General features: G+C 45.3%; 1 protein-coding gene across 16 annotated transcripts in view; it reads right to left on the bottom strand.

The window, feature by feature from the left end:
- The window catches only part of LOC125014609 (neuronal cell adhesion molecule-like), a 70,109-nt gene that overhangs the window by 37,207 nt on the left and 9,908 nt on the right, over positions 1-22,994 (bottom strand). For 13 of the 16 annotated variants that reach the window (XM_047595833.1, XM_047595845.1, XM_047595849.1 and 10 more), the window contains exon 2: positions 1,157-1,235. The exons of 1 other annotated variant lie outside the window; for it this stretch is intronic. The gene's annotated coding sequence lies outside the window, so the exon portion shown is untranslated. Of the gene's footprint in view, positions 1-1,156; positions 1,236-6,104; positions 6,234-22,994 lie in introns of those variants that run through there. 2 more of the 16 variants (XM_047595834.1, XM_047595850.1) reach the window with 2 other exon arrangements.

Raw genomic sequence — 22,994 nt, 5'->3', positions numbered from 1 at the left:
TTCACAACAACACGGTGCCACGACAGGGGAGAACGATAAAGAGAGAGAGACATTCAGAAGCAAACACACTGACAGGGCGGCAGAGGCAGAGAGAGAGAGATTGAAACAGGCATGTAAATGGATAAACTGTGGGAGAGTGAGAGCGCCGCCAAAGTAAAACAAGCGTAGCAGCGAGAGGAGAGGCCGGATGAGCTCCGAGCCGTCAGACTCCTTTAGCTCTCCGCTCGGCTGAGTGTGCAGCCTCCCCGCCCGCTACGCCGCGCGGCCAAGGCGGGAAAGCACGCTTCACACTCCGCTGGGCGGCGGACACGCATCACGCCGCGTCACCTCCACTCGCGGAGCATTATATCAACTCTGCCGAATCACGGACACACTTTCAGCACAGCAGAATGAGGGGACGAGCCAAAGGTTGCAGAGGGTCGTCACAAAGCCCCTCTTGCGAGTCGATCCTCTAATGCAGCCGGAGGCCGCGTGCTTAAAGGAGCCACTTTAGCTCTTAATTCTACAGCTGCCATTAGAGGGAACTTTTCTACCTCTGCACGCTCCATTATGACACATTATGCGTCAATAACCGAGGGGCGCTATGAACAATTTGGGCTCTAAGTGCCGTTTTGTGATTTCTAAGCATTGACGCCCACTGACACGGCAGCGGGTGAGGATGAGAGTGCGCGTTACCGTGGCAACCATATGCGTGAAGCCGACGGTCGGACACTAGAAACGGGGTTTCGTGTATATTCTCCGGCCCCGCTTCCGAAAGGTAGGCTGAGCAAAACAAGCAAACGCTGGTTAACAAATGGCGGTCGAGCAAGTGGTGACCTTTGACGTATCACTGAAACAACACAACAGAAATGAGCTGCAGCGGTGGAGAGGATGGCTCGTTGGTTAGGGACTCCAAACAGAAAGCGTTAATAATAAATTCACACTAGATGAAGATATTTAGACTGGGGACACTTGCCAAGCGTGGCAACACACAGACATCTGTGTGCGTTCATGTCCAGCGGGAGGGAAACAGCCTCAAAGAAGGACAAGGCTGCCTGATTGTGAAAGGCAGGAAGTTCACACTGATTCGGAAAATGATGATGTTGAGACATTGGTGTTGATGTGATGAGGGAAAAAAAAATGGATTTAAAGTCTCAGAGAAACGCTTCCAACTTACCAGAGAAACACAAATCCCCTGTCTGCTCCTCCTCCCGGGCTGCTTGTTGGCCGTTTCCTCTGTATTTTGCTTTTTCAATCTGGTTAAAAATAAATGGAAGAGAATAACAAATTTTAGCCTGCATCATTTAGATTTCTCCTGCTGAGGAAACATCCAGGACTTTAAACAGACCAGAAAGAACTCTGCTTTGACTCCACAATGTGCTCAGTGCTCTGTGCGGTTTCATTACTACCGGCGAAAAGTCCTTTTCATTCTCCCGCTCTGTCACAGTCACAGCGCGTTACAAACCACGACGCTCCAACCAGAACTCGCTGCGTCTCCTCTAACACTCGGCCTTATTAAAACAGCTTCTTTTTTCTTTTCTAACATGTATAATCGTCAGTGAGTGTGTTGACTCGGTAAACGCACTTAAAACACTCTCAGGCTGTGACAGGTTTTAGAGGTGAAAAGAAAGCAAACAGCCAAGCTGTGTAAACCAGAGTGCGAACATGAATTTTCAGAAGCAACAGTGTGCAATCCAAGCTGAGAAACGCAGGGGAGCGGTGGCTGAGAGCCGGAGGAGAGACAAGTCTCCTCCCCTCGTCTCTCCTCTTGTCTCGTCTCATCTCCTTGATCTCTTCTTCTCTTGTACCCGTTTATTCTGTCCTTATTCTCTGTATTTATCCTTTTCCCTCCTCTCATTTTTCTTCTCTTACCGACTCTCATACCCTGTCCTCTGTCCCTGTCCTCATTCCTCTCACCTGTCCTCCTTTTTTTCCACTTTTCTCTACTGCGGTTTCCATTTTTCCCTTTTCTTTCCTCGTCTCTTCTCTGTTGCCTGCTTGCTAACTTGCCATAACATTTCCTCTCCTCTTGCCTTCCATGCTCCATAAACACCTTCTATACTCGGCATCATGAGTTTCTCGGCTTTAAAGTCAGGACATATAAGCAGAACGTCCTGCAACGTTTCTCAGACTGATGCAACGATATCTGAGCCTGGAAGACAGCGAATGTTTTGGTCTAGAATCGCTCCGTCGGGAACTGATTATGCTCCTGTAAAGATCGGCTTTACGCAGTGGTAGACAGAAGAATAACAGCTGTCTGCTGTGATTATGTTTCAGATCAACACAGGAACCACAGACCCACTTCCTCCACTCACATCAGTTATATTTACTCCTTCCACTTCACCTACCAGGCATTTTTTTTTTCCAATTCTCCTCTTGTTTCGTTTTGTAAACTAGAGTTTTCACGTTGACCGGATTATCTCATATGTACAATAAAAATCAACTGATTTAGGACATGCTGCTGGTCTCCTAAAGGGACTAAACCCACAGGAAATTACTGCACTGCTTCATTTCTGTCTCTTAAATCCCGTTCATACGTCAGGAGCAAACATCTTCATTTCGAATATAAAACCTTGGGGCCTTAAAATTAAGTCGAGGGACACAAAGGTCACGGCCGATGTTCTGATTCATTGCCTTCCGTCTCCCTCCTCTCACGTCTTTCCCACACTTTAACGTGTTCACATTTCTTTAAATCCCCCCGCTTCCTTCATCTTCCAGTCAGGTTAAGACACAGCATGCAGGTTGTGATGGGAGACAACATACAGACGTGTCCTGACATTTTTCGAGGCCGTGAAAATGTGACCTCAATATTGGGTCACAAATGAGAAAGGGCTCAGATCTCCTGCTCTAAACTCAGCTGTCCTTTTCCTTTCTCTCCTCCAATAATCTCTCTGACTCCTGTCTGCCATGTCATCTTTTGTTTTATGCCCCATCGCCTCTTCTCTCTTTTTCTTAAACTGTGTCAGAGTGAAAGGCGTGCACACCTAAAGGGGTCGATGGGTAAAATGATCGAAGGAGCCCATCCAATATACTCCTAGCGAAGGCTTATCGACTGCAGCCTGCTGCTGGAATAAGAGTCTGGAAGCCGCCGTGAGAAGAGGAGCCGCCGTTTACGCTCGGTTAAATGAGAACGGCAGGTAAAACTGTCAGCTACGGGTTTACATTCATTCTGCTCCACTCAAATAACATATGTGGCTTCTGTGCCGCGTCCTTGTGCCGCACGCCTGTCTAAAAACACCTTTTCCAGATTTCACACCTTGCAAACGCTTCGCCGCTTGAAGTTGTCAATATGTGACTTCTTACAGAATATTACAACAGAAGCAGCCGTGAACTGGAGAGGATTCTGACCCAGATTTTAAAAAACACTGACACACATGCTATTCTTTCTCTCGGCATCACACTGCATAACTGCTGACACCTGCGCTGACTCCATACCTGAGCACAGGGCTACAGTTGACCTACTATCTCGTTCGGCGCTCGTGTTTCGACCTTAAGAGGGAGGCAGCCCGCGATTTGTGCTTCCTGCACTTCAGCGGCGAAACAGCTGATTGCCGCTGAGACGCCTGAATAAAACACAACAACAAAATGACCTTTCCACATCCTGTTTGAAGCTCAATCCCATCAAAAGCTGCCACCCCGCATGACACCGAGCCAGGCCCCCTCCCGCCGCCCCACAACTGCCCTCAGACCCTCAGAGTCGGGCAGAGCTCAGTCCAGCTCGGCTGCCATGGTGATAAGAAGAGGGTGGGGAGGGGGGGACTGAAAATAGCCTGAGTCGGGATGCCAACAGTGGGCAGTGAGCAGGACTACAAAACACCGCACAGCGAGAGGCGCGCGGTGTCCTCTATACCTCAGGGAGGGCTCTCGTGCCATGAGTCCTGCCAAACAAAATAGACAGCTGAATCTTTGATGGATGGACAGCGCTGCAGCCTTTTGTTGATTTTAATAAATACATAAATTATTAATGAGTACATGAACAGCTTGAAACACGAAAACAGACTGATCCCCTCAGGTCTGTGGAACATTTTAGCATCTCTGGCCTCACTGGCCCTGTGTCCTCATATGGGGACATTAAGTTTTAGGTTTTATAGTGGACACTTTAGTCTGCCATCTAGTGGTAGCAAAGGGTCAATATACTAGTCGGTAAAAACATGACAGCGTTTCATCGGATTCATTCTACGGACGCTCACAGGACAAAAGCAGAAATTAAAATTAAATTAACATTTCTAGTTCGAAATGACCCAAAAATTTAACAAATTTTATCAAAAGCAACGAGCTACAACCTCACTAACTACCAAGTACTCGTTTGAGGACGTTGGGACTTCATTGTTTGCAATTCTGGTTTCGCTCAGACATGCTCAGGTATTAAAATAAACAATTTTGTATTTTGTCACATATTGGTGACTTTTATATCATTTCAAAAACATTATAATTTTTCAAAAACTACTACTTCCTGTTGAAAGATGATGCTTCGTTTTTATACTTCTTAGGTCCTACTGATCCCAAATACCTTGGAGAAATTGAATATGCATAGCAAACAAAAGTTCAAGTCTCAGGAGGTTAATGCTTTTGTAAACATTTTGGAGAAACTGTATACTCCCTGCCATCACCAAACTATAAAGAGAAACAGGTAGAGACTAGTTGGTGAACCCAATGGTGCATTTTCAGCTAGGAAGCAGATACTTAAATAAAAAAAGTAAAATATATTCCTCAGCTGGACCATATCCATATCTGCACAGTTCAGTTCATACGGTGATAATATGTTAATATTGTGCCAGCAGCTTAATGTGCTGCCCTCGAATATACAAAAGGTAAATTAATGCAAAAAAAAGTTAAGACTAAAAGCTGCTTTATTCATTGAGAGTGGAAAATTTAAAAAGTATATCCATTTACTTTGTAACACATCAGACTGATAAAACAACAATTTAGCACAACTACCAAGTGCAGATCACACCCAGCCTGGACATTTCTGTTGGCACGTTGCTAAAAACCTGCCTCTAAGCGCGTCGTTTGCCTTCCATTTGTCATGGGTTGTTACTGTACGTCCACTAAATTGAGATGTCAGCAGGTTGAGCGAGCGAGGCTCACTGCAGATAATGCCGAGCGGCGTGATGCCACGCACTTCCCTAATGGGAGCCGGTTGGTTTTCTCCTCCAGGCTATGTTGTTTCGATGTGTGTGTTTGTCCTTAGACAAGGGGAAACGGGGCTCAGCACCGGCACGGGGGCCTGCGGGTTTAATTTTAGACTCCCTCCTAATGAGAGCCGGAGTGCGGCTGCAGATGATATCGCTCCCTCTATGAAGCGTCATTAACGCCAAAGAGGAGAGAAATAATTGGAGCCGGAACACAGTCTTTTTTTTTTCTCCCCTATCGTGAATTTACATTAGAGGATGAGCTCTTTGGGCCATTATGCTAAAGACGAGCTGAGGCTCAGCAGAATAACAGCGGTGTGTAGACGTGCAAGTGCCGGGAAACTGTGCGTGAAATGTTAATGTCAAAGCTGATTGTCAGAGGGAAGAAGCTCTTAAGGACGTCTCAATGCAGGAGCAATGCCAGAAGGAATTTCTTGCAGAGCAATTACCGTCGAAGCCTGCAACTGAGGATCATTTTTAAATGATATTAAACTGTTTCTTTATCAATTATTATGAAGTACGTAAGAAAACATAAGAAAATGAACTTTTCCTCAACTTGGAGATGCTTGCTACTTTCATTATAAGACTGAAACTGAAACACATAAACACTGATAGGGATTTTTGTTTCATTATTGTTGTAATTTTTTGCTATAGTTATTTCATAATCAATAGTGGAAAACTGAGAAATAGACCATCAAAAGATCTGAAAGCTCAAAGCAACGTCATCAAATGTGCAATGATCCAACAACTTTCACCTTTAACTCACAACTGTATAAATAGACAAAACCAACAATTCCTAAGGTGCAAATATTATTTTTTTCCCCTTGCATACTAATCATAACAAGTGTTTCTATACCTATACCTAATCATCCAGGATGCTACAGTAGTGGTTGAGAGAGAGGAACCAACACAAGAAGTTGGTGTAAACTGCAGATTTTTATAGAGCATCAAAAGTTTTTAACAGCTTTAATAAGAAAAGAGTGGCTACATCACCTTTATCTCTGCATGCGTCAATAAGAATAAATCCCATCGGTTTGTGTATCCAAAGAGAACAGAGCAGCCGTCATAATCCCAGTGGCTTCGTATTCCTCGACTCCGCCGCTGCTCTGACTGACAGCCAGGAGACAGAGGAGCCGATTCCCTCACACGGTCACCTCCCACCCTCAAACACACCCACCAGCCCCTCCTCCCGCCAACCCACCCACCCCCTCTCCCGCCCCTCTCACAGTGGGATTAAAACAACCTTTTGTCTCTCCACAATAGGGGTTAAACATTTCCTGGTATCACATGAACAGCAACCAGAACCCACAAAGTTACCGAGTGAGTTTTTCTTTTTTTTTCTTATTTGCACAGATTTGTACGAGAGCGTTAGAAAAGTTATTCGCTTTGGATTAGAAAAAAAAAAAAATTGTCAATGGGGAGATGACAGAGCACAACATCCTGCTGTTTGAAGTTGGCAGAGCATGAAAGCAAAACGGACGCCATAATTGCATGTTAAATCAAAAGGCGCCCGGCGTACAGTAAAACAACTGTCAGCTGCACTGATTGTGCTCAAGTCAATACAGGCTTCTGGATGTTCAATAGAGGGTGGAGGTGCAGGAGAAACATAACAAGTACGTGAATTCAAAGGGGGAGAAAAAAAAAAGCCTCAAGGCACAACCTAAGGACTTCCTTTCCCATACAGTTAGTAGCCAGAGAAAGCGCTCACCTACACTCAACAGATGTCCCCATGCAATCTAATCTAGTTGACTCGGTGAGGGGAAGCTTATTTATTGCCGACTCCTCAGTGGCATTATTGCGACCCGTTTTGAAAGAATGGCTGCGGAAAGTCTTTTGACGTACGTTAGCTATGGTTGCAGGGGGCAACAATGGTTTGAAAGAGTCACTTTTCTCTGGGCCCGGCCTTAAATAACACTGCTCTCACCACAAAAGCGCAGAAAATGTAACGTTATCTGCATCAAAGAACACTGCCCATCAAACTGAACAATGACTCGGGCTCCGCTGCTCGGAGAAGCGCATTTTCACACTCGTTTCCCCGCTCAGTTTCGGAGGCGCAAAGTACATTTACTCCTGTGCCATGTTTGCGCGCAGCTTTGAAGAGCTTTGAAGGTTTCGAGCGTTTCCGTTTTATCTGCTTCTGCGTCGTCCTTTCAAAACACTTTTCTTTTTTTACGCCGCTTCCTTTTGAAAGCTGTTTCAACGTTAAATACTGAAACGCATCATAAGGTTTAACTTGTAAGCTCTGATAGGCTCAACTCATCAAAAAAAAAGAAAGAAATAATAATGAAAATACTTGTTGCAAAACGTTTTTCTTCTTTTCCACCTAATCATCAAGTTATCTCATAATAATAGTCTTTATTGTCAAAGTGTAAAGGATAAAATGAAATTGCAAAAGTATTTATTTTGGAAAGAAACCCAAGAACTTGGTTGGAAACTTCAAAACTGTGCACACAGAACCAGAACTCATGCTTTTTGACAGCAATGCCGTTTCAACTCATATCGCGCTGAAATGATCACTGCTCAATTATTCCCACTGGCTCCGGTTTTAACAACAACCACTTAACAATCCTGAAAAATGCATATTACGGTAAATCTGTCTGCACCATCAGGCCATGATCAGCGGCTTAACAATATGGTGATTGTCGGATCCATCCGCCAGTACATCATAGCATCGGCCTACCCACACACTGCCCGAGCATCACTGGTGATCGAGCTTTACATTTTACTCTAATTTACTAATGAAAAGCTTCTGCAGCTCTAAATGCAAACATAAATCAGCACGTTAGGCTTTCGCGGCGTCTCGCATCGCCGCATGAGAGGTCATTAATATAAAAAATGTGGCATAAATAAAAGCATTCAGACGTCTTTCAGGGAGATGATGGATAGCGGTGAGGTGTATGGATTATGGTATGAAGCGAGTCAAAGGGACATATTTCACTGGGAGAGGGGCGTGATTGACCAAGTCTAATGGGCATTATTTCTGCACACTGACTCTGTAGAGCCGAGACACTGGGCGATCCCCGCCGGCCCATTCCTCCCTCAGGCTCACACTGGGACGGGACCGGCGCCCTCCCTGCTCTTTGTCACCACACCAATAGAAGAACAATATTTCAATGGCTACTGCATATTTCAATGGAAACTTTTAACAGAACAAAGTTCACGCTGCAGTCTAGACCGAGGCCTCCTAACTAGAGCTGCACACTGCGCCCGTGTATTTGCGTGCGTGTGTGTGTGCGTGCATTTGTCTGTCAGTGGGTGTCCCTGGCGAGGACTCCTTTTGAGTTTCCCATTCAGAAATGTGAATGGGAGTGAAATATGATTGGCCCGCGGAGAGAATGAGGGGCTGGGTTCACAAGGCTATCAAGGCAGGGTGGTGGGGGTCTGATGGGGGGGGGGGACACTTGTGAAATACTTCACAGAATGAAAAGACAAGTGCGGATGATTTAGTCCTCCGACGTTTGCTCCCAACACGTCCCTACAACTGATTGTCAACGCTTGTTGTTTGTTTGAGCGGGGCTCACGGTATCATTTTGTGTCTCGTCCTGACGAATGAATTAACTGCAGAGCTGTGCTTCTTTATCAATAATAAAGCGTGGAAATGACTTGACGAGACAGGACGGCATTGTCGTCTGGCAATCTCTCCGTCCCCGTTCCGTGCGGTCTGCGCCAGTTTTAGCCTTGTTAACTCCAGCTGAACCGGTCACAACTCAATACCAGGGGGAGGCCAGGTGTCTGAGGTATCACTATCACGATAACATGTGCTATCTGATTAATTGTCAAAGAAGCTACACTTGGGTGAAGGAATCCGACTGATGGCAGAGGCATCAGATTCAGCTGTGGGGACAATGAGGAAAACAAAGAGGCCGGGCCTTGAGGGAATTTACATGAATTACAGCAAGACGCCCATAGGGACGGCCGCGACCTCTCCTCGGCTTTTTAAGACCAAACAAGACCCCGATCCCACCCATCAGCACAACACAAACACACACACGCACAAAGACACACTGCCGGAGAATGGTGTGACCGGTTTCCATGGCGCCGTGAGGCTCACTGACAGGGCTGGAGTGTTAACATGCTCACACACAACAGAGAGGATGATGGAGGGAAAAAGAAAAGGACAGAGGGAGAGAGAGAGAGGGCAGTAAAAAAACAAAGACAATAAAAACCACAAAAAAAGAAAAAAACAAAGCAAGCGGAGAATAGGAGAGATTTACCACACGCAGGCAGCGGACCATCCTCGAGGTTAAGGACCTGTTGTGCCGCGTATCGTATTTCTCTTTAGCTCAAAGGCCCTTACAGGCTCAATTCAAAACGTACAATAGTTCAACTTAACGGAGGCCAGAGCAGCGCCACTCTCTCCTTTTCTGTCTTCTGGTTAAAACATCAATTCTGTTTCTGTAGTCTAAATTATTATTGCATTGTTTTATTTCAGTTTGGGTCCTGTATTTGTTGTTCTGGCTTCATCGCTGCCATTAACACATAACTTTCCAGGGTCATTTCTAACAGCTAGGAATGAAGCAAGGTCACTGAGAAGAAGCCTGATATGCCTCAAGAGAAGTAAGATGATCAAAGACAGGATTCTTGTCCTCAGGTTAATCAAAATTAATTGACTAAGGAAACAGAGGCAAATGGTTTGGTTAAATTTGACTGCAGTAAAGATGTGTAAAAATGCCTGTTATTGTGTGGGTATCTGGCAACAAAATGTTGTTAGTGGGGACCTTTAGGTCCTATGGGTTGAGGGGAGGGGCCTCTGTGGATCATCACAGAGATACTTGATCAGTTTGGGATCTAATGAATTTGGAGGCCAGGTCAACACCTTGTGTTTGTTTGTTTTGTTTTTTTTGAGTTGCTAAACAGGTTTTGTGTGGGTGCCTGTGTCATTACTATGGTCTAGGTGGGTGCTACAGGTCTAAGTAACATCCACATGAATGCCAGGTCCAAAACGCTCCCAGTGGAGCATTTTATTGTCACAGGATGATCAATGTTACTTATTTCTCCTGTTAGTGGTTTTAATGTTGTGGCTGATCAGTGTATTATCCTGTGCATAGAGTTCAGTGGAGTAAATCTTTGTGGGAACATAATGTCGACTTAAGAGTGGTCATTTCAAACTGTATAACTGCAGCAACACGTACAGGTTAGACAGTATGATCCACACTCCTCACTGATTTCCTCTGCACCAATCAGAGCTCCCCGATAACGTATCAGAGCAGACAGCTGTTACTCTTCCGTCCGTTACCACATAAAGCCTGGCAAAAATATTCCGATCGTTCACACAGTTGCTGTTTGCTGGAGCAGTTCTGAACGGAGCAGCTCCAGGCGTCAATCAGACGATCACAGATGTTGCAAGCAAGAAGTTTAGTTTAGATTAAATGGACTACTTCTAATTCATTCATCCATTAACAGAGAGCACAGCACAGTGGGCCAGAGCTAAAATACAAAGACGGCCTTTGTGAATTTTATTGTTTTATTGTTTTATCTTCCAGATAACTGAGTCAACCTGACAGCTTGCATGAAGCCTGTCTGATGGATTCAGTTTCAATGGAAGTTGCCATGTTTAACCTACTTTTCCCCAACGTTTCTATAATTACAGACAGGACACACAGTCCAAGCTGCAAAAAGCTACAATTCAAACATCATAATGGAACAAGAATGTGTTTGAACTTTGTTTACTACTCCCAAACACTTTTTAATGTGTATTAGACGTGTCCCTTTGCACTCTTATTTATTGAGTTGCACATACAAAATATACTCAGCTGAAGTGGCCATGGTAATCTCACCGAACAGCTAACTTGTTCACAACCAGTCTGATCATTTGTCAACCTTTGTTGTTGCAATGCACTCAAAGTAAATACAATAACAGCCAAAAGTGCACAAATAAAGACCAGAAACTGAAACTGAATTTCCTCTTCCCTCAGCTATTGTTAGCTCACCATGTACAAGCCAGTGACTTTGAGTGACTTGCCAACAACAGCCATACTGTACATAGCAATATGGCAACCATTCATGTGGTAATGATGCAGCAGAAGAAGCTGCAGCCCGGTTTGACACAGTGTGTTTATGGGGCTTGCCTCCAACTGCAGAGAGCACCAGCTGAGGACGTGATGGGAGGTGGAAGACATCCAAGAGTTTTCTGCTGCAAAGGCGGAGAAAGGCCCGTGGAGCAGGTCTCCTCCTCTATATGCTCCGTACTGTCACCCATAAGAAGATCATCCGCGGCCCAGTGAGCACCGAGCGCCCTCGAATGTCAATAAACACACAGCGCACACGCGTCCTCCCCTCTCTCAGTGTGTGCCCGTGCGCTGATCCCTGCGTCCATATGTGTCCACAGAAGGCGCGGGCATGTGTGCACCTCCTTCGCTTCCCCCACCGGGACCAATTTCCATGCTCCGTCTGTGTGAGAGTGCGCGGTCGATGCTGCACGGGGCGCGTCATCTAGGCTGTTCATTACTGTTGGCAACGCCGCGGCCATAAGCACAAACAACCTGCCCCGCTGACGCATCACACACCAGCCGGAGCCGGATGGACGGATGGATGGACGGATGGATGGACGGCGGTTTCACTTAATGCTGCGTTTAAGCATTAACCCACTGCTTTACGATCAGCCACAGGAAAAGCAGGACTTGACTCCGCAGCTCTCCGGTGCCATTCCCGATCTATTCGTTCCATTCGTTTTCATTAGTTTCATTAGCCAGCCACAACAACAGCTGAGGGAGCCTGGTGTCGCCAGAAGCCATCTTTGAAGTGTGCGTTTGTGGCAGCGGGAGGGGAATGAGATTTCCCCTCTTCCCTCTTTCTTCTCCTCTTCTTCATCCTCACTCACGCTGGGTGCCAAGCGCTCATACCACCTGTCTCCTCAGTGCAACCCCAACCTCCCACAGACCATACGGAAGTGGCAAGCGATGACATAAATACAAATTCATTCAGATAAGAAACCAGCTGATAGTAGATCCATGTTACATATCCAGATCTTATCTAACTTCGTCTTATCCCATATATAGGATCAAACAACCACAGTAACAAAGGCAGGGCGTGCTACAATTATGAACAAAGAGGCACGGTATTAAACTCAGACAGACTAAATATCAATGCAGCGATATCAATAGGACAAAAGAAGAAGAAAATAATAGGCACGCAGATCAATGTGTATGCACACCTGCTGGATCTTTTCAAATGTGCAGCATTTCTGAACTTGCATTGAGTCTGTATAGCAACCTGCAGTGAATGAGCACGGGGAGCTAACAAAGACTTTGCTTTTTACAAGGTGGATAAAAGCTGCACGTCAAACCCAACTACACACCTGCACTGAGGGAAAAACAGATGGCAACGCAAAAGTCAGGAGAAGCACCTTGAAGCACCTGCATCACAGCACAGCACTTTTTTTATATATATATATATTACCGGCTTTTTAGTGAGTCCAAAAACTGACACCGATCTGATTTTTCGCCTCCTCCTCCTGCTCTGATAAAAAATCCATATTGCGCTCGGTGGCTCAAACTTCTGCTCACTCCTTTGGTCGACACACTGTTAAAAATAAACAACTTTGATGGAAGCGAAACAAGCTGCAGACGGACGGTCTGACGGGAACGTCAGCGACGTTATGCTAAGGTGTACAGTGGTGAAGGAGATAACGCTGCAGGCTTTAATCAGAGTGTCTACAGCAGACTGATACGTGCACACACACATGCGTGCGCGCACGCACACACACACACACGAGCACGCTGGCGCAGGTGCTGAGATAAAAATGTAGAGGGGGCAGACAGAGAGAAATATAGGAGAAAGAATGCATGCCAAAGGCAGGAGCAAACGAAAGGAAGTGAGGGAGAAAAAGGACTGCGATGGTGGAGGTGTTACATAGTCGGTTGTTGTGTGCGTGCATCAAACAATGTGCACGAGTGTATGTAGACAGGAGAGCGTGTACATCCTTTGCAACGTGAATCCGCAAATGTTTGTTTGTATGTGAGGCCATGTGTCTGTTTGTCATGATGAAAGATGAGTCCCTTGTGTGTACTGCGTATGTGCGGCCATACAACCTGTTAGAACACATCAGTGGCTCAGCTGTTTGTTGCTTGCTACCATGTAAACGCGCTTTCCAACACACAGGGAAACATCTAAAATCCGTGCTTTAAGTATGACTTAGCTCAGCTAAGTTAGCCGTTGATATTCTGAACGATTGCCTGACAGCTGGACTGACCCTGCCATGGAAATGTGAGCAGAGAATCTAAAAATACGTAGGCGTTCCAATTTGCTAAATTATCGTTAATGAAAACTTCCCGCAGGTTTCACATTAAAGGCCTAGCATTGGGTTTTTAATAAACCCGCTGGAGATGAGCCTGGCAAGCTGATGAGAGCAGGTGGCAGAGGTAGCGGCGGGGGGGCAGAGACAGAAAAGGTGCAGTGACAACGCACACTGCGCAACCTGCTGAACGCAATACAGTGTTATCAGATCACTACTCAGCTTGCAGTCTGCAACAATTTAGTCCTGGTTATGTTCTGCGGCGTGAACTGAGACTGAGAGTTTAGCTTCCACATTACTGCAAATATACGTCAAACGTGTCAAAAGCACAGCTCAAACTAAAATCAAAAGTCATGCAGTCTTTAAGAATTATTAGAGGTGGTGATCAAAAGTAGCAGGATGATTTCATATGTAGTGATCCAGAGTAAACGTCATAAAAGCCACCATCAAGTCAACAGTTACAGCATTAATAGAACAGGCATTTAAATTCGAACCAATTTCATCCAAACCTCTCAAATTATCAGATCAGGTGGGAGCCCGGCGTTTCCCATCATACCCTGAGCTCCTGCTGTCAGTCAAGAGCAACGCTGTCTCATTTAAACGAGCCTGGTGCTAAACATCTGTGCAGGATGTGTTTGTTTGATTGACAGAAACGTAATGTCAGCCTGAAGAGCAGGATGCGTTAGATGAGGATGACATGAATGTACAGGCCCTGCTGTATAATACTGTGATTACAGCCCCTTTCACGTGAAATGAAAAACGACCCAGGTTTTTGAAAGGCGGTGTAGTTTTTCAGCTATATTTTTCCGCTGTAGCTTTGGGTTTTCAGTTGTATCGGCTCGACACGTCTTCGATGTGAACAGGAACGCCGCGTCGACCCACGATGGCGTTGATGTACCTGCTAGATCAAGTTTCGGTCTGCTCCCATAAGAGATCGGTCTCTGAAGGGAAGAGATTTTTGTCCATTTTTTATACAGCTTGTATAGCAATATGGCACACTTGTTTATCGATCATGGCAGCACATTGGCAAGACCGTGAACAATTCCGAAGAGATTTGGCGCATTTAAATGTGCAATGATGACGTTGTCGACGCAATGACGTGTGAGAGGGAGGAAAAAACAGGCACGCAGTGAGAGGACAGACCCGGGACTGCTGACAAAATCTGAAAATCCTGTGTCGACTCGCTATTTTCGGTATGTAATGAAGTGGAAATGTGCAGAATCCTGAATGTGAACAGATACACATGGAGCAGACGTGTCAAAAGAGAGTAAAAGGTGAAGTGAGACAGGAAATATTAGAATATTATAAAGGAAGCGGATCATAAAACAAGGATACTTACGTAATAAAACAAACTTTGAATGAGCTTGTGAAACTCATGTTACAGTCTGCAAAACACAGACCCAAGGCGCTCTCGGAGAATTTGCTGGGCGTAATCCCTTTTTTGTTTGGCCCCATTAACAAGTGTCTTTGCAGCAGGTTAGTGTTTTGTGACTGCCCCAGTGGAGGAAGACCACACAGTCCTCCTTCCCTCTCAAGACTGACTCATTCCTCCTCCTCCTCCTCCTCCTCTTCCCGTCTCCTTCATCCACTCCTCTCCTCCTTCCCCTCTCTTTCGCTTCCCAGACGCCAGGCTCTTTGGTGCAGGTGACAGCGCAGGGACAATGGGACGATATCACTGGTGGAGCCCTAGCAGCCTGTCTGCTGCATGCTGCACAATAACAGGCTCCTGTAGCTCGAGTGTGGCACATTGGAAAGTTTTTGTGTGAGGGAAAGAGAGAGAGAGTGTAAAGACGAGAGCGAGAGAGGGTGAGAGAAGGAGGGAGAGACTAAACTGTAGCTCGACAGACTGGGGGAAAAAAGGGGGAGTGCAGATTGCGGAGGAGTCAAAGCTGTGTATGGCGGTGGTCGTGTGTGCATGCCATGTACACTGAGCCTATAGCCCATGCGCCTGCAGCCGAGTGTGTGTGTGGGCAGGACTGCAGACTGTGCTGCCTTTTAATTACCGCTCCTTCCTCCTCTCTGATAACGTCTCGCACAAAAACACACACGCAGCAAACGGCACACGGTGCACCTGCCATGATTGGATTTACACAGCATCAATAATTCACCCTCACATACTGTACATCCCCAAACACGCTCGATACATGCTGCCTTTGTGCCTTTAAAGAGGGCTGTGATCAAAACCCGTGGAAACACACCGAGAAGCCGAAATAATGCGATCAGAGGCCAAGCTTGTCACAATCCCGCATCATTACAGCACAAATTACCTCAATTATTAAACCGGGCCTGAACGCCGTAAACACAAACAACCTGAGGACTTTCTGGCAATCAAGCTGTGCTATTCTTAGAAACACCTGACTACAAAAAAAAACAAAAAAAAAGACAACATCCTTGGGCCTTCCTATTCTTAAGATCCATCGTCTGGAGCTGAGTAGCGGGCGCACTGTCAGAGCACAGAGAGGCTTTCATCATCTCCAACGCTGTGTTATGCATTAGCCAGGATTTCAGCTGGCCTTGTTTTAGCAGCTCGGTATACGGGATGCAAATTGGGCTTCTCATATTGTTGTTTTCCACCGGCAGACATTGCTTCATTACGCCTCAACTCCATGACTTGATGAGGCCAGGTGTTGTTACCGACGGCATTTTGAGCGCGCTTTGATGTGTTCTCTTAGAGCAGCAGGAATATGGACTAAGAATATATTTATTTGATCAATTGTTCCGGTGGTTTTCTGTCACAAAGTAGTCCCAGAGTCATGTTCTTAAAATGCAAATGGTGATTACACAGGAGTTTTTACAGCAGAGGGCACAGCCAGTTAGCTAAGCTGCAGTGTGTGGCACTGGTTCATGCTACATATTTGTCCCTGTGCCAGTAAACGTTAGAGAGGATAAATATGTATGTATGAGTTGCCTCTAGCTGGATGCAGAGTAAAGGATGATGACCTGGCTATGTGAGGCTGGCTGTGAGACAAATGTAGCTTATTTACTTACTCTACAATGCAAGACATTTTCTCTTCTGAGTCTAACAACGGGCCAAGTGCCTATAAACCAATACATTAAAATATGAATATATATGTACATAAGTAATTTTGATGACAGCATAGACAGGGACATAATAATATTAGGAGATGTAGTCACAAGAAGACCAGCAGCATCAGTCGGGCCATGGGATGTTAATGAATGCACTGCATGTTGTAGCGACGCTAGGTGGGTAAACCTTTAGCAAAGTGGGAAGGTACCAAGTTAAAGTGGTCTCAACTTTGCAATTGAGGTGAAAACCATTGGAGGCCAGTGATGCAGTTGATTGGCGTATGATGCAAACACAGACTTCCCAAACATGTGGCTCCTACAAACCAAAGTCCCCACGCTGACAGCATGCTAGGAGCCCCATGGGAGCCAAAATGGGTGGGAGGCGATGGTGAGAAGAGCAAATTATCCATACACCAACAGTAATTTTACATTTAACCCAGACACATTTGTGATGGCAAACGGTTGGTCAGATCCACTATTGACCAACTGTCAGCTAAAGAGCAGTGGGTGAATCACTGTTGTGATGGTCGCCTGCTGCTATATGGCCTGTTCCGTGTTCCCCTTGTTTTGTTTTGTGTTTTCTGAAGGTACCTTAGGGGGTGGGTCTCATTTTGATTAACTGGGAGCACCTGGCCAGTCTCCCTGAGCCTTAAAGATCTGACTTTTGTCCTGGTCGTGTCTCGCTTCCCAATTTATTTTCACACCTTCCAAAAATACACACATGCCAACATGTACCCATCGACAGATACACTGATACTCCCAGTCAACAACTATCAAATGCTATAAGATGTGTTTATTTGTTTTACTGGAAAGCATGCAGATAGGTACAGTATTTACTTAGACAAAAGCAGAGATCTGATTTGTTGTTAGCATCTGTACTGTATCATGTACGTAACTACTTACACTGTATTATGTATGTGTAGCTATTGTACTACAATCAGATGCGCTTGAACAAAACAACCTTAGTGGGAATAATTCAGAGCAAGGTCAGGACACAACTTCTCAGTGTCATCCAGCTGCTGACATAATCATTTTATTGTAACTCAAATGGCCTCAGGATTCAAATGTTTACCAATGGAAAAGCGCATGTATTGATCCCACGACCCATTAGCACTTTAAACCAGCTTTTATTGGAAACGCTTAACGTCAATTCCTTTAAAATGTTTTGAGAAAGTGGAAAATGGATCCCCGGCACTGCTAGCAAAGGATGAAGCACTCAGAGTGCATACGCGCTTCCATTAGGCTGAGAACTATCACTAATGCAAACATAAACAAGGCGGCTTTACCTTGAGGAGGGTACAATCAAAATAAGGTAGAGAACTGTTATTCCAAGTGGATTCTTAAGAGGGGAAGTCTGAATATTTTTTTGCTGGGTAGAGTAATTTATTCACTTGGATGTCAAGCACAGGAGGGGGTAGGAATTTTAAGGAGAGGGTAACAATTGGGCTTTTCTTTCCTCAAAACTGCATAATTATTGAGGTTAATTCAACTCTGAGCTTGTGCGCCATTGTCTTTGAATATGGTTGCTACTGCTTAAATGAATAAATTAGTAACAAAATGAAGCTAACAGACAAGCTCTGCCTGAATGCACAATGTCAGAGACACTGGCTCTGAGGATAAGACGGAGCTGCGAGGAAAAAGCCCCTCACTTGATCTGCTGCAGACAACAGCTCCGTCATTTACAAGCGCTCGGGCCTGAGTTTTCTCAGCGATATGAGTTCTCTGGCATTTGTGCTACGTTTTCATTTATTCACAACCTAGAGGGCTTTTCGCTGTGTGTTAAGTCTCTGCGGCCTGCCTTCCCTCTGCCTCATTCATGATAAGCAAAACTAACATTTCTGGAGTTGTGACGAGACGCCTTGTACTCTTCAGGGAAATGATATGACAAAACGGGACAGATGCTGCCTGTTAAAACAACTCGGATGACAGCGCAGACAGCAATATAATAAGAAAAACGATAGCACATTTTTGGGAGGTGAGTAGATCACGGTTTTTTAATTTGGAAGTTGTCTGCAGGGGATTTGTTGGGAGCTGGATGTGTTGACAGCATGCGTAAAAGTGTCCTCCCTTACTTGATCTTACTTATCCACACCAGATCTCTTCCATGGACTGCCTGCAAATACTTAAGAAGTCATGTTTCTTAAATTCCCTCTCGTCCTAAAGTCTACTGAAAATGAAGAAATACGACACTATGTTTTTAGTTGGAAAAGGCTAAAATGGAAATTATTGTTAATTAATGTGCATAATTTGTCTGAAATTACTATTTTAGGCACCCATCCATTAGGCATTATCCATATCTGTTTATCCTGCGATGGGGTGGCGGCGGGCTACAGGCTGCTCGGCATGGGGCTAACACTGACACCTGGTTGAGTGGATGCACCATAAACTGAGGCCTCAATGCGTGTTCTCTTTCTCACCCCATGATTTCTCTCTTATACTGACACTGTCAACAGGAAGGCAATAAAAAACAAGTTCACAACCGCTCACACTGCACATGCACTGATTTATCCAACGTGCACGTCCTTTGGCTGTGGGAGGAAGCACCCGGAGAAAACCCACGCATGAACAGGGAGGGCATGCAAGCTCCACAAAGAGTCAAACAAAGGACACTGCACATCCATAAAAATTGTCTGTGACATATTAACTGTGTTTTAGTGAACTGTTCCATCATCTGTTCATACATCCACCAGTGGGAAGAGATAAAGTTGTAATAAATAGCGTCTGTATTTGCTTACACGACAATGCGGCTATTTAATCAGCTTTTCTAATAATAATAAATGTTAATCAGAAGGACCTTACAGCTATGAAACCGTTCGCAGCGGTGCCCTGAGCTAAATGTCACTCAGCATGCCGTGGTGTTTAGCAGGTTTAATACTTCGAGATCATCGTTAAATGTTTTGCAATCCCAACATCTGCTCATTAGCTCTAAACACGAAGTACAAATGAGGCTGATGAATGTCTTCGGTTGCGCAGGTATTTTAGGTTGGTAGCTGCAGAGATTCTTCAAAATGAAAGAAAATTTCAAATTCAGATTGCAACAGACCGCCCAGGCGTTGATGTTTCAGTCAAAGTCAGTTAATCCTCTAGAGATCATGAATGCCTGTACATGCAATTCATCAGTTTATTATTGAAATGGTTTGGTCTGACAACACTGGCACTAAGCTCTGCTCAATTTAACTGGAGACAGTAGCTCTGGATGAGTGAGCTCAGCTTCTCGTTCACCCAACTGCAGCCGCTGCAGAAACCAAATTAGCTCAAACAACTGGTTTCTACACCCACGGCAACCGCCGCCAGTGACATGCTTCCTCCGAGGTGGGAATTAAATGTACTTAAAAACGTCCCCCTGCGTCTGGGCCCCTGCAGCACTGCCGTTATTTCCTCAGGCTCTTGACGTGACTGACGTCTGTCCTTGACATGACTGATGACCGTTTGGAGGCCTCGGAGAGCTCTTGTCCAGGAGAGTCAGCCCTCTGAGTGGAGCAGAGAGGTCCAAGGAGACCTTAGCTCCAGGAGTAGTTCTGAGTGCTCCCTGTCTCCAGCGTGGCCTCCTAGGGCCTGAAATCTCCTCTGGGGTGGTGAAGAGTCAGACATTAAAAGAGTGACTGGTCAACCAGGCTGTCTGGCCCGGGTACCCCTGGCCTTTCAAGGTCTCTCTCTGCTTGAGTGCTTAATTAGTGACTAAGACCCTTGCTGACAGACTACCAGTAAGTCCAGCAGCAGGCCTGATTAAACGCTATTTCAGCTGTTTTTCTTTCCATAACAGACGGGGTGGTGGGCCTACATTAAATCACAAGCCTTGAGGGCAGACAAGAGGAACCTCTTCAACTCACAACAAACAGCAATACAAGAAACGACAGGTACTAGTCACATAAAGGAAGGTACTTATTTAACTGCAGGGCTTTCGAGTTCCACTGGATAAGCCTCTACAGGCAAGCTGTTTTCACTTCACTTCTTTAGTTTTGACGCCCAGAGAAAGGGATCTGAAAAGATGAGTGCCCTCGTCTAAAGGGTTGCCTGCCACGACTATGAATCAAGGAATGCCAGAATTAAAAGCCAGCACTAAGCGTGATTTTTATATAATTAAATCTTCCAGAGCAAAACCCTCCGACCCCAAGTTTCCTCCCTGTTTATCTGTTGTGGACGCAGCTGCTGACAAAACTCATTCGGCGTAACAGTAATCTATGTATTCAGATAAGTATAAAAAGTCTCGGCCTTGGAAGAATAGCCCGGGTCTGCCCTTAGCACTGCATTTCCTCTCTCCATGCAGCGGCCACAATGCCAGTTAAAGCTGCCCTCCTCCTTTTTCCTTCCAGTGTGTACTGGAATAGAGTGGCAAGTCAAAAAGCCCCACACAGTGGTAGGCATCCTGATCCCGGTGTGCCTTTCACATGGTAAACAGTTTCAGATGGGCCCAGCATTGTGCTGCCATAATACAGCATCTGCTTTATGGCATGGAAAAAATGCATTGTCACCAAGTGGCAGTGAAAGAACCATTGAAGGACGGCCAGGGCTCCGCCGCAACGCCGAGGCTTTGACCGTGACACAGGCTGGTGGGTGGTGCTCGAGCGACCTGCACGCAACTCGGACTTTTGAAGCAGAAGGTCAGGTTACGAAGTAAAATATAAGCGCGCAAGTGTCAAATGATCTTTGTGGACGGGCCAAGTTTAAGAAGAGGAGACAGTGCTGCACACACACGTCAATATACAGCATAACTTCAGCGGAGCTGGGAAGTCTCCAATGAGGCTTTGTATCCGGTCTCAGTGCAGCAGCCTAGTGGGTCAGAATGCTGCAGTGAGCGCTGGAGCCTGGCCAGGTGGGAATGAGACACTATGCAGAAAGAGACAGAAGATGCCCCTTATCCCTAACTCTCCATTAAACATTTAGAGCTGCTCTCCTGCACCGGGCGCAGCTGAGAGCAGCTCCAGCGTGAATGTGGGAAAACTTCTCGGTGTCGCAAAAAACGGTTCTTTATGCCACGTCTACCAAGAATATCACAAATCATTATGCACAATGCACTGTTCTGTTGTACTATTCCTGTATTTTACTGAGTGAGGTGAAGAAAGTATATATAAAAAAAAAACAGAAAGGATCCATGGCCCTCGGGGATTAATAAGATGTTATCTCTTGTGTTATATTTAATCCACGCGCCGCCACAGTCGGGTCAGAGTGGATACGCTAATCATGGAGATTCTTGTTTAAAGCTGAGCAAATGAGTATCAGTGTCTGAAGTGAAGCCACGAGAGCCGAGACAAAGCCTTTGACACAGATCAGAGCTGAACGACGTGATGAGGCATACAGTTTCAAGTTTACAGTTTAAAAAAATAATAATACGAGAAAAGAATCGGCAGATTTCATGATCTCTCTTGGACTCAGTCATCAAAGGGGTTACTATATCTTTCGTCAAATGACTGATCCATTCTGAACTAGCATCTAACTTTTCATTTTAAAAGCCATTTAAACTGAAGCACCCAGAAATGTCTCTGGCTGTGCCAGAACATTGTGTTGGAAATAATGTTTCACACGAAATTTAGATTTACCAAAATGAGATCTTCCTGCCAGGTTATTTTACTTTTTTTTGCAATTTCTTCACATTGTAAATGTGAGCAAACTCCTTTCGAGGAAGGCATAGTATTGGCCGGGCTGCTATCTCCGAGAATAGGTACAAATGTCAAGACTCCAGCAGCACTTTTTTCACCTCGTGGCCTTCATCAGTGTCATTAAGAAACACACTGTAAAGTACAATGTATGGAGAAAAAGAATGTGTGATTTTGTCAAGGTTAATAATACATTTTTACAGAACCGTTATCGTATCGCCTTTGAATCTGCATCCACCCACACAAGCCAGATATCGATGGAAGGAGATCACTGAACACTCAGACTCCGTTTTCCTGCCCTATTACCATATTAAGCACATGCCTCAGATCCTGCTAATTTTAACATTACAAAACACAGATATGTTGAGGTTGCTCCAGTTTGAATTACCAGAGGCCCAGCGGTGAATGAAGGAGGTTAAGCATGCAATTGTCCAATGTTATGTAAAAGAGCCACTTTTATACCATTTTACCATGTCTGATGCGAAAAGAGAAGAGGTATGTCAATCAAACTGAAGTGCTATGACAAGCTGTCCTGGGTGGTTTCTCTGCGGCCGGCTACTCCTTTATGCTTCAGCTCTGCACAATATGAGTCACAGGGGTAAAAAAAAAAAAAGGGAAGGTTTCACAAGACAATATGGTTAAAAATGGACCTCTGTCAGAGCGATGCATCAGATCAGTAGCAACTTTTTTCTCCTCCTCTTTTCATTGCTCAGACCGACCAGACGCTCAATTCAACGGGGCCTGTCAAGGACGCGGCCCTGCCACCGCTGCCAGCGCTGTGCTCAGAATTCATACCCAAACTCGCATTTCGGCGGAATCACGGCGTAGATAAACAGGCCGAGTGAAACAAATTTAGAGGCTTTTGTTTTGAGGCCAAAAGAGTATTCTCCTCTCTAACTCCGACTGCATTTTGATGCTAGACTGGGAAAAACAACTCCAAACAACCAAATCCCACGAGAGGGAAAGAAGAAGTGAAATGACAAGCTCTCGCAGCTTCTTAACTGCAGGGGTGATACAGAAAAGAGGAAA

Source organism: Mugil cephalus, chromosome 10, assembly GCF_022458985.1.
Source record: "Mugil cephalus isolate CIBA_MC_2020 chromosome 10, CIBA_Mcephalus_1.1, whole genome shotgun sequence".
Classification (NCBI taxonomy): domain Eukaryota; kingdom Metazoa; phylum Chordata; class Actinopteri; order Mugiliformes; family Mugilidae; genus Mugil; species Mugil cephalus.
Note: the sequence above shows the minus strand (reverse complement) of the source record. Positions and strands in the feature narration are given on the sequence as shown.